The 9,842-nt window shown below is 35.3% G+C and overlaps 1 pseudogene; it reads left to right on the forward strand.

The window, feature by feature from the left end:
• The first annotated feature begins 4,225 nt into the window (after positions 1–4,225).
• On the forward strand, positions 4,226–6,169 carry LOC110271985 (uncharacterized; annotated as a pseudogene).
• The last annotated feature ends 3,673 nt before the right edge of the window (positions 6,170–9,842 follow it).

Genomic DNA, 9,842 nt, shown 5'->3' on the forward strand with positions numbered 1-9,842 from the left:
AGTCCAGAATCAGCCAATATTCATAATCATACACAGGCATTCCAGCTCATGGTTCAATCCAGAACCAGCCAATATTCATAATCATACACAGCCATTCTGGCTCACAACAAAACAGCACTTCCACATTCAGCATCATCAATTCGTAAAATTGGCATTTAAGCCATAAATCACTTTTTCTCAAATCGTTTCACTTTGAAATCAAGTTTCAACTCTTTTCAGTCTTGGCTTTTAGAAATCTCGTTTCTCAAATCATCTCAGACTCATAAGCCAAATTTACTCAAAGTGAGTTCCCTTTTTAAAACAGAGCCACTCTCGGCATTCTCTTTCCAAAACTTCCAAAACCATGGCAAGTTAAGGATTTATTTCAAAGTATTCAGAATCACCCATCTAATAATGGGATTTTATAACCAAAAATTTTCCGGCAGAGTCCCAAGTCTTTAGGAGAGAATAACATAACTCATTTCGCCAAATTCATATAAAATCATTAAAACCTTGGCTTTCCGATTTGAGTAATAAAATAGGATCTAAGCCAAACCGAGTCACGTAATCATTTACTTCTTTCAAAGCTGTTTCCTTTACTTAGGCAAAACCAACTTCAACCCCCATGATAAATTCTAGAACGTTTCAACTGTTCAAAATTGTTTTAGTCTTGCAAGAATTCAGAATTTAAAGAGTACTTAAAACATTTCTCAAAACATTTCAAAATGAAACTTGTCAATAGACATCCAGGTTCTTTCAAAGTCATTGAAACTCCTCTAATTGAAACCCTCAAGTCAAATTCAAAGGCATTGCCCTTGTCACATTTAAAAACAGCTTTAAAACATAAGTCTCATCTAAATAACTTTCTCCTGAAAGAGATACAATGCTTTCTTAAGAAGCAAGACTAAATCACAATTTCCTCTTTAATAATTCATTTCAAAAGCATGAATCATCCTTTTCTTGATAATTCAAATAAAATAGTAGAAGTCTTTAACTCATCATTTTTCTAGACAACATTCAACAAAGACTCGGATCTTATACAAATTTTGGCAGCACCTCCCCTAAAACTTGGACTTTTGCCACCCGGTTCGGGTCCCAACTAAACCGTTTCTCATTCCTTTTCAACAGCTCAAAACCAGAAATCAATTCAAAAGCAAGCTAAATGCCTCAGTGGCACATCTCAAGGAAACCATTTCAAAATCAACTCAATATCAACCGATTTAACTCATTCCCAAAGTTTAAAAGAATCAGTTCAGCGATAAATCATTTATCAAAACCAAATCAATTAAAGCAACCCAGGCTGAATTTCAAGAGTATTCTATCTTTCACATCATCAAAATAATTGAATCACTTCAAACCAATCCTCAACGGATTAAACTCATATTTCAAATCTTTAAAGAATCAACTTCCAAACATTACATTTCACAAAGCCGCACAACAATTCAGCCAAACAAACATTCATAAGCTTTCGAGACAATCAAATAATACATAAGGCCGATACAATCACCAAATACACATTTCTCACATCAGTATCCATATGTAATAATTCCAATACATAAAGTATAGTTTTGGAAAGCGCCCCTACCTCAAAACGCAAATCCATAACCTAAACGTCTCATAGAGTCCTTTCCGCCTTAACCCGAACTGACGGCAACCAAAACCTCCGCTCCCAGTCACGTTCGCAATAACCATAGCAACACTAATCGCAACATACAATAATCAGGACTCAACTTCACGTTACCAAAACTCATATTCATTAACCAAACACATACGAATACTAACGCGAGGCATTTCGAAACATAAATTACTTACTAAACTAGCGAAACGAAGTAGCTACGGTTTCGAACAATCCCGGCAACAGCTCCGGCAGCGGCCAGAAGCTTCGGTGGGTCAACTATAAAAACCACGCAGCGTTAAACCTTCTCGAAATCCAAAAAGGCAGAAACCTCAACTAAAATCCTTACCGGCAGAGTTTTCCGGCGACTAAGTTGCATTCTCCAGCGGCAGAGACGGCGAAGCAGCTCGGAACGGCCAGCAGCAGTGGCGGGGCTAACCCAGCACCAACATCCACCATCGTCACCACTTTCCTCTCCGGTCAGACCCAACGGCCGCAACTCAGCCGCAGCAACGATGAAATGGCAGCAAAAGGATCAGCCTCAACCCGCGATGGTGGCTCTCCGGCGCGACACCAGCCACAACAGGAACGGCGGCGGTGAGATCCCAACAGCGACGAGTTTCCCGGTGACAGAACAAGCAGGACTGGCAATGGCAAGGAGGCCTGGCGACGGCAACCCAGGCGGCGATGGTCTCCCCTGTCGCGCTCTCCCTCTCTCTGTTGTGCAAACTCCCATCTCCCTCTCTCTTCGTGCTCGCCGGCAGAGGCAAAATGGCGGCGACTCAACAAGGATGAGCTCCTCTGGTTCGGTGACAGAGGTGCGGCTCAGGTTCCAGGGACAGGACAGCAATGGCAGCGACGGCACGACTCAGCAACCGCGTGGTGACGGCATGAACAGATCCTTCTTCTCCCTTCGGCTAGCAACGGCGGCGACGATGGCAGTGGCACCCACCATGCCGCCTCTCTCTTCTTCCCCCTCTCCTTCTTTCTCCGTGGATTCCTCACCCCACTCCCCCCTTCGGCTTCATTTTTCTTTCAGGGAACACAAAGAAAATTTTGTGTGTTGTTGTTGCTGCGCAGTGAAGGCAGTGAGGAAAGGGGTTGGGGTGCGCAGCGTGGAGGAAGGATGGAAGGGAATAGGTTTGGCAAAATTAGGGTTAGGGGCATTTTAGTAATTTCAAATAAAATTGGGAATAGTATAATAATTGAAACCCAAATTAAATCCAACACTAGTTGTATATAGAAAATACTATTTGTTCACCAATCTTACAAATTATTTTCCATAAAATGCCCAAATTAAAATAATTAGAAATAATATAATTAAACCCTTTATTTTCCAAAGTAACGGTATTAATATTTAAAATAGTAATTATTTAATCCAAATCATATAAAAATCCTTATTATTTCACAACTACCAATTTTATAATATAATTATAGAAAATAATCCAATAATTATCAAACTGGATAATAATCATAACTTATCTCAAATTCAATAAATCAAAACTCGCCTTAATTATCTTTAATAAAATAATTTCTGAAATTAAGGCTATAAATAACTACGTGATTTGAGACTTTATCATAATAAGACTTTTTTCAAAGGTTCTGGGTCTTACATATTTTATATTGAATTATTTAAGAATAAAAGATTATGTTGTCATTTAAAGTATTATGTATTAAAGTATTATCATTTAAAGCATTTATTTATGTACTATGATATTCTGTATTTATTAGAATCCATCAATGCTCTTCTTTTATATTAGCTTTTGATTTTAATCCAATAAAATCTAATGGTATATATAAATGTGGCACATTCAATAAGCATATAAGTGTTGAGCTCATTTTAGATATATCCATAATAAGGGATAATAAGTTTATTGTTAATGTGGGATAATAAGTTACTTAAAGTAAGTAAATGTTATAAAGGGGAGAAATGGTTGTGTGTGATGCGCATGGTTAGTTGATATACTTTGATGGAGCTTGGGCTATACCCAGGCACGGACCCATGCTCATGAATGGGGGGCACTTGCCCCCGGTGTCATTTGATATTTTTAAACCATATATATATAATATGCCCCCATTTTAAATTTTAAATGATCTCACTACAAATAAATTAAGTCCAATTATTAAAAGTCTAAGTCCATTTTATCTTTTTATGATTTTGACTATTAGTTAACCTAATTAAATTTAGTCTTCTTCTCTTTTTAAATCCCAGCTGTCACTCATTTATTCTCTTAAACCCTTTTCTTAGTTTCATATTTTCAATCTTCTTTTTCTATTCCTTGTCTAGTGGTCATCTTCTCTTCATCAAAAGGTAAATTTTAACTTCTCTATTTTGTTTTATATAGCTCTCTATGACTCTATGTATCTTTCAATTTCATTATTTTTATTTTTGATATTTTCAATTGCAAATTTTAATTCAAACAATTATAGTTTAGGTATTAATCTATTTTTTTATTCTCTTCATGAATTTATATATTTTATTTTATTCTCAATTTAGTGATCCTTATTATTTATTTGTTTATCTTTTGTTCTATTCTATTATATGTAATTATATTGTATATAAATTTTTAAAGTGAATTGATCAATTTACTAATTTAGAATATATATATATTTTTATTTTTAGAAATAGTAATGGAAAAATATTTCAAAAGAAAGCTACCACTAGAATCTGAAGTCACTCCATTAGTCTCTTCTAATAAAAAGAAGTTCTTAGAATTCAATGTGAAAAGTCTGGCAGCTGATCCTGGACAACGACCCAAAATTTCAAATTATGATCCAAATGACAGAGATGAAGTTAGACGAGCTTATTTGCAAAAAGGTCCTTGTCAACCAAGAGAACATGATTTTCCAAAAACATATTTTGGAACTTCTCTCCGTAGATTTAATGCTGATTGGTTTGATGAATTTGGCAATTGGTTGGAATATAGTATTTCAAAAGATGCTGTCTTTTGTCTCTGTTGTTATCTTATGAAACCTAATGGTGCAAGTGGTGATGTTTTTGTAAAAGAGGGCTTTTCAATTTGAAAAAAGAAGGAGCAATTATAAACACATGTTGGAAATCATGATAGTGCTTATAATCAAGCTTGAAGAAAATGCGAAGCACTCATGAAGTAAAAGCAACATATTGAAGTTGTTTTTCAAAAGCATTTAAACCAAGCTAAAAGAGATTACCGAACTCACTTAACAGCAACAATTAAGTGCATTAGGTTTTTATTGTGACAACAATTGGCCTTTCGTGGTGATGATGAATCACACAATTCAAACAATCAAAGTAATTTTTTTGGAGCTTCTTGACTTTCTTACTCAACATAATACAGAGATTGATCGTGTTTTCAAAAATGCTCGTGGAAACCTTAAGCTAGTAGCACCTAAAATTCAAAAAGATATTGTTAGAGTTACTACAAGTGAAACTACTAAAGTTATTATTGATGATCTTGGAGATGATTTATTTGTTGTTTTAGTTGACGAAGCTCGAAACATTTCTGTTAAAGAGCAAATGGCTGTTTATTTGCGGTATGTGAACAAAGAAGGGATTGTAATGGAGCGATTTCTTGGCCTTGTCCATGTTTCTAGCACAAATGCGTTGTCGTTAAAATAGCTTTGGAATCTTTATTAGCAAAGCATAATTTAAGTTTAGCAAGAATACGTGGACAAGGTTACGATGGAGCTACTAATATGCAGGGAGAATTTAATGGCTTAAAAAGTTTGATCTTGAAAGAAAATATTTGTGCTTTTTATGTTCATTGTTTTGCTCACCAACTTCAATTAGCACTTGTAGTTGTTGCAAAGAAACAGGTCGAAATTGCACTACTTTTTAATTTGCTTGCTAGTTTGTGCAATATTGTTAGAGTTTCTTGTAAACGTAAAGGCATGCTTCGTAAAAGCCAAATGCAAAAGACAATCGTTGCATTACAAAATGAAGATATTTCTAATGGGCGTGGCTTAAATCAAGAAACAACATTGAAAAGGGCAAGTGATACTCGATGGGGCTCACATTATGGTACAATACTTAGCTTGATTTTTATTTTCTCTTCTGTGGTAGAAGTTCTTGAAGTCATTGAGGAAGATGGAAATAATCCTAAACAAAGAGATGAAACATGTCAATTATTGAATCATATTCAATCTTTTGAATTTGTATTCAATTTACATTTGATGAAAAGTATATTAGGAGTTACTAATGAGTTGTCTCAAGCTCTACAAAGAAGTGATCAAGACATTATAAATGCTATGACAATGGTTAAAGTGTCCAAGCAACGATTGCAAAGTACAAGAGATGATGGTTGGTCCTCTTTGCTCAATGAAGTTTTACTATTTTGTGATAGTCACAATATTCTTGTTCCAAATATGAATAATATATTTGTAACACAAAGAAGATCAAGGCGCAAAATCCAAAAGGTCTCAAACTTGCATCATTTTCAAGTTGAATTATTTTATCAAGTGATTGATAGACAACTTCAAGAGCTTAACAATTATTTTACAGAGGTAAATACTGAGCTACTTTTTTGTATAGCTTGTTTGAATCCAAGTGACTCGTTTTTTGCATTTGATAAGGAGAAGTTGCTTCATTTAGCTTAATTTTATCCAGATGAATTCTCTTCTACTAAAATTTTGACACTTGATAGTCAACTTGAGAAATTTATATTGGATATGTGATGAGCGGATAATTTATACGCTTTTTGGCATTATTTTTAGTATGTTTTTCATAGGATCTAGTTACTTTTAGGGATGTTTTTATTAGTTTTTATGTTAAATTTACATTTCTAGACTTTACTATGAGTTTGTGTATTTTTCTGTGGTTTCAGATATTTTCTGGCTGAAATTGAGGGACTTGAGCAAAAATCAGATTCAGAGGTTGAAGAAGGACTGCAGATACTGTTGGATTCTGACCTCCCTGCACTCAAAGTGGATTTTCTGGAGCTACAGAACTCCAAATGGCGCACTTCTAATTGCGTTGGAAATTAGACATCCAGGGCTTTCCAGCAATATATAATAGTCCATACTTTTCCCGAGTTTAGATGACATAAACTGGCATTCAACGCCAGTTCCATGCTGTAGTCTGGCGTCCAGCGCCAGAAACAGGTTGCAAAGTGGAGTTCAACGCCAGAAACACGTTACAAACTGGCGTTCAACTCCAAGAATGACCTCTCCACGTGTAAACTTCAAGCTCAGCCCAAGCACACACCAAGTGGGCCCCGAAAGTGGATTTCTGCATCATTTACTTATTTCTGTAAACCCTAGTAACTAGTTTTTATAAATAGGACTTTTTACTATTGAGTTATCATCTTTAGTTTTATCTTTAGATCACGTTTGGGGGCTGGCCTCTCGGCCATGCCTGAACCTTTCACTTATGTATTTTTCAACAGTAGAGTTTCTACACACAATAGATTAAGGTGTGGAGCTCTGCTGTTCCTCAAAGATTAATGCAAAGTACTACTGTTTTTCTATTCAATTCAACTTATTCCGCTTCTAAGATATTCATTCGTACTTCAATATGATGGATGTGATGATCGTGACAGTCATCATCATTCTCAACTTATGAACGCGTGCCTGACAACCACTTCCGTTCTACCTTAGATTGAATGGATATCTCTTAGATATCTAATACAGGGGACCGAGTCCGAGATATTAGAGTCTTCATGGTATAAGTTAGAACCCATGGATGGCCATTCCTGAGATCCAGAAAGTCTAAACCTTGTCTGTGGTATTTCGAGTAGGATCTGGGAAGGGATGGCTGTGACGAGCTTCAAACTCGCGAGTGCTGGGCATAGTGACAGACGCAAAAGGATCAATGGATCCTATTCCAGTATGATCGAGAACCGACAGATGATTAGTCGTGCCGTGATAGAGCATTTGGACCTTTTTCACAGAGAGGATGGGATGTAGCCATTGACAACGGTGATGCCCTACATAAAGCTTGCCATGGAAAGGAGTATGATTGATTGGATGAAGACAGCAGGAAAGCAGAAATCAGAGAAACGAAAGCATCTCTATACGCTTATCTGAAATTCTCACCAATGAATTACATAAGTATCCCTATCCTATTTTAATTTTCGTTCACTATAATCTCTTTATACATTTGAATCCGCCTGACTGAGATTTACAAAGTGACCATAGCTTGCTTCAAGCCGACAATCTCTGTGGGATCGACCCTTACTCACGTAAGGTTTATTACTTGGACGACCCAGTGCACTTGCTGGTTAGTTGTACGAAGTTGTGAAACAGATATAAGATCATGAACGTGCATATTGAGTTTTTAGCGCCGTTACCAAGGAATGGAATGATCACGATTTCGCACAACAATATGCATCTTGATGATCAATTCTCAAATATAAATGGAATTAGTGGACTATCTTAAAAGTTAGTTGAGACAAAAAAGCATATTGTTTATCCATTGGTATTTCTTCTGTTGAAATTAGCTTTGATTCTACCTGTGGCAACGGCATCAGTTGAGAGAACATCTTCTGTTATGAATATCATAAAGAATCGACTTCGTAATCGAATGGGAGATGAGTGGTTGAATGATTGTTAGTAGTTAATGTAATTTTTTATTTTTTTTTTTGTATTCGAATAATTAATGTGCACTTTTATATTTTTTAAATTTAAATTAATATATATTTTGATAGTAATGTGTATTATTTTTGTCCCTCTAATATAAATTTTCTAAGTCCGTCACTGGCTATACCGGGTACAATCAAAGAACTATTTGAGAGTTAGATAGGAGGGCCTGACAGAAAAGATGAGCAAGAAAAGTGGTTGCTTGGATTCTTTGTAGTAATTTGAAATATATAGCTGGAACGTAATGCGAGAACTTTTCAGAATAAAAAGGGTAGCGATGAGGATATTAAAATGAGGTCGTTGTCGAACTACAAAGCATAGTATGACACTGATCTATTTGGTTATTGTTAGCAATATCGGAGATGACAATGAATTAGTCATTTTTGTGTTCCTTGTGTTTTGTTGTATGTGTTTGTGTTTCTTTGAGTCGCTATACTTTAATGTGTTCAGCTTTCTTTGTTCAAAAAAATTTTTAAAAATCTAAAACTAGGATGTGGCTTTTCACAGGTACAAGACTGTTCTGTTGTGCAGCTACATCTAATCTTCAATCACTCTAATTTTTTTGGTCTTGGTCTTCAATCTCTTGAACACTTACAATTATCCTTTTTTTTTTTCTCCCCCTTTTCTTTTGTTCGTGATCCGCTTATAGTTTTTTTCCCCGACCATAAAAAATGTTTCTGTTTGATTTTTGTTTCTGTTTTTCTAACGGACCTTGTGTGTCAAGATAGGCCATCCTTTGGCCCAACTCATGTAGTATCCGATTTTGTCCGGCACTCAAAATAATGTGATTTTTCAGTTCGAAAAAAAAATCCCGTCCAAAAAAAAAGTTCGAAAAAAATAAAATTAGTACTACGAGGGAGACTAATAAATGTGCAGAGCACTTAGCAAAATTGAGTCTAGCTAGATCTCCTGGACTCAGATTCATTGACAGATCTCCTGCCTCTATAGTACAACTGCTTGCTGATTATGTGAAAGGGGTGGCTCCATCTCCACCCATTTAGTGTGTGTGTTTTCTTTCCTTGGGGCTGTAGGCCCCCGTACTTTACCAAATAAATAAATAACGTGATTTGATTCTGCCAATAAATTCTGACAAAGAAAAATAAATTATTTTCCTAATGTATAGTCTATTTTTGAAATAAATAATAACGTAGAGTCAATTATTAGAAGGGGTTTAATGATGACGATGTTTACATCTCTTATATTGAGCAGTATATATATACAAGAAAGTTTTCACTTTGAACTTTATTGATTATTATTTATCAATAATCTTCTTTATTTCATCTTGTGGCCTGGAGAGAGGGGGAGAGTGACATTATATATTCATATATATTATAAATACTAACCTGTCATTGTTCGTTCATATTAAACTGAGATTCTGTTTCTAATGGCAATCAGCTGAGAATTAAACAAGCTTATACTGGTATGATGAGGTCAGGTAGATAAGACTAAAAAAAATAAAGTTTAAACTTGTGGGGTGGAATTTATTATGAAACGACAACCCCCAAAGGCATTGCCAACAAAATGAATTAATCATATGAAAAACTAAAAGTGAAAACATTATGTATTCGGTTAATAAAAATCAAACTTATTGAAATTAAACAACATTCTACTCGCCGTTGCAAAACATCTGTAGCTTTAAAGAACAGTTAAATCTACCATTTAACATCGTTAGATCTTGTTTATATCAAGATAT

The sequence above is a fragment of the Arachis ipaensis genome, chromosome B5, assembly GCF_059453495.1.
Source record: "Arachis ipaensis isolate K30076 ecotype BB chromosome B5, ASM5945349v1, whole genome shotgun sequence".
In the NCBI taxonomy this organism is placed as follows: Eukaryota; Viridiplantae; Streptophyta; class Magnoliopsida; order Fabales; family Fabaceae; genus Arachis; species Arachis ipaensis.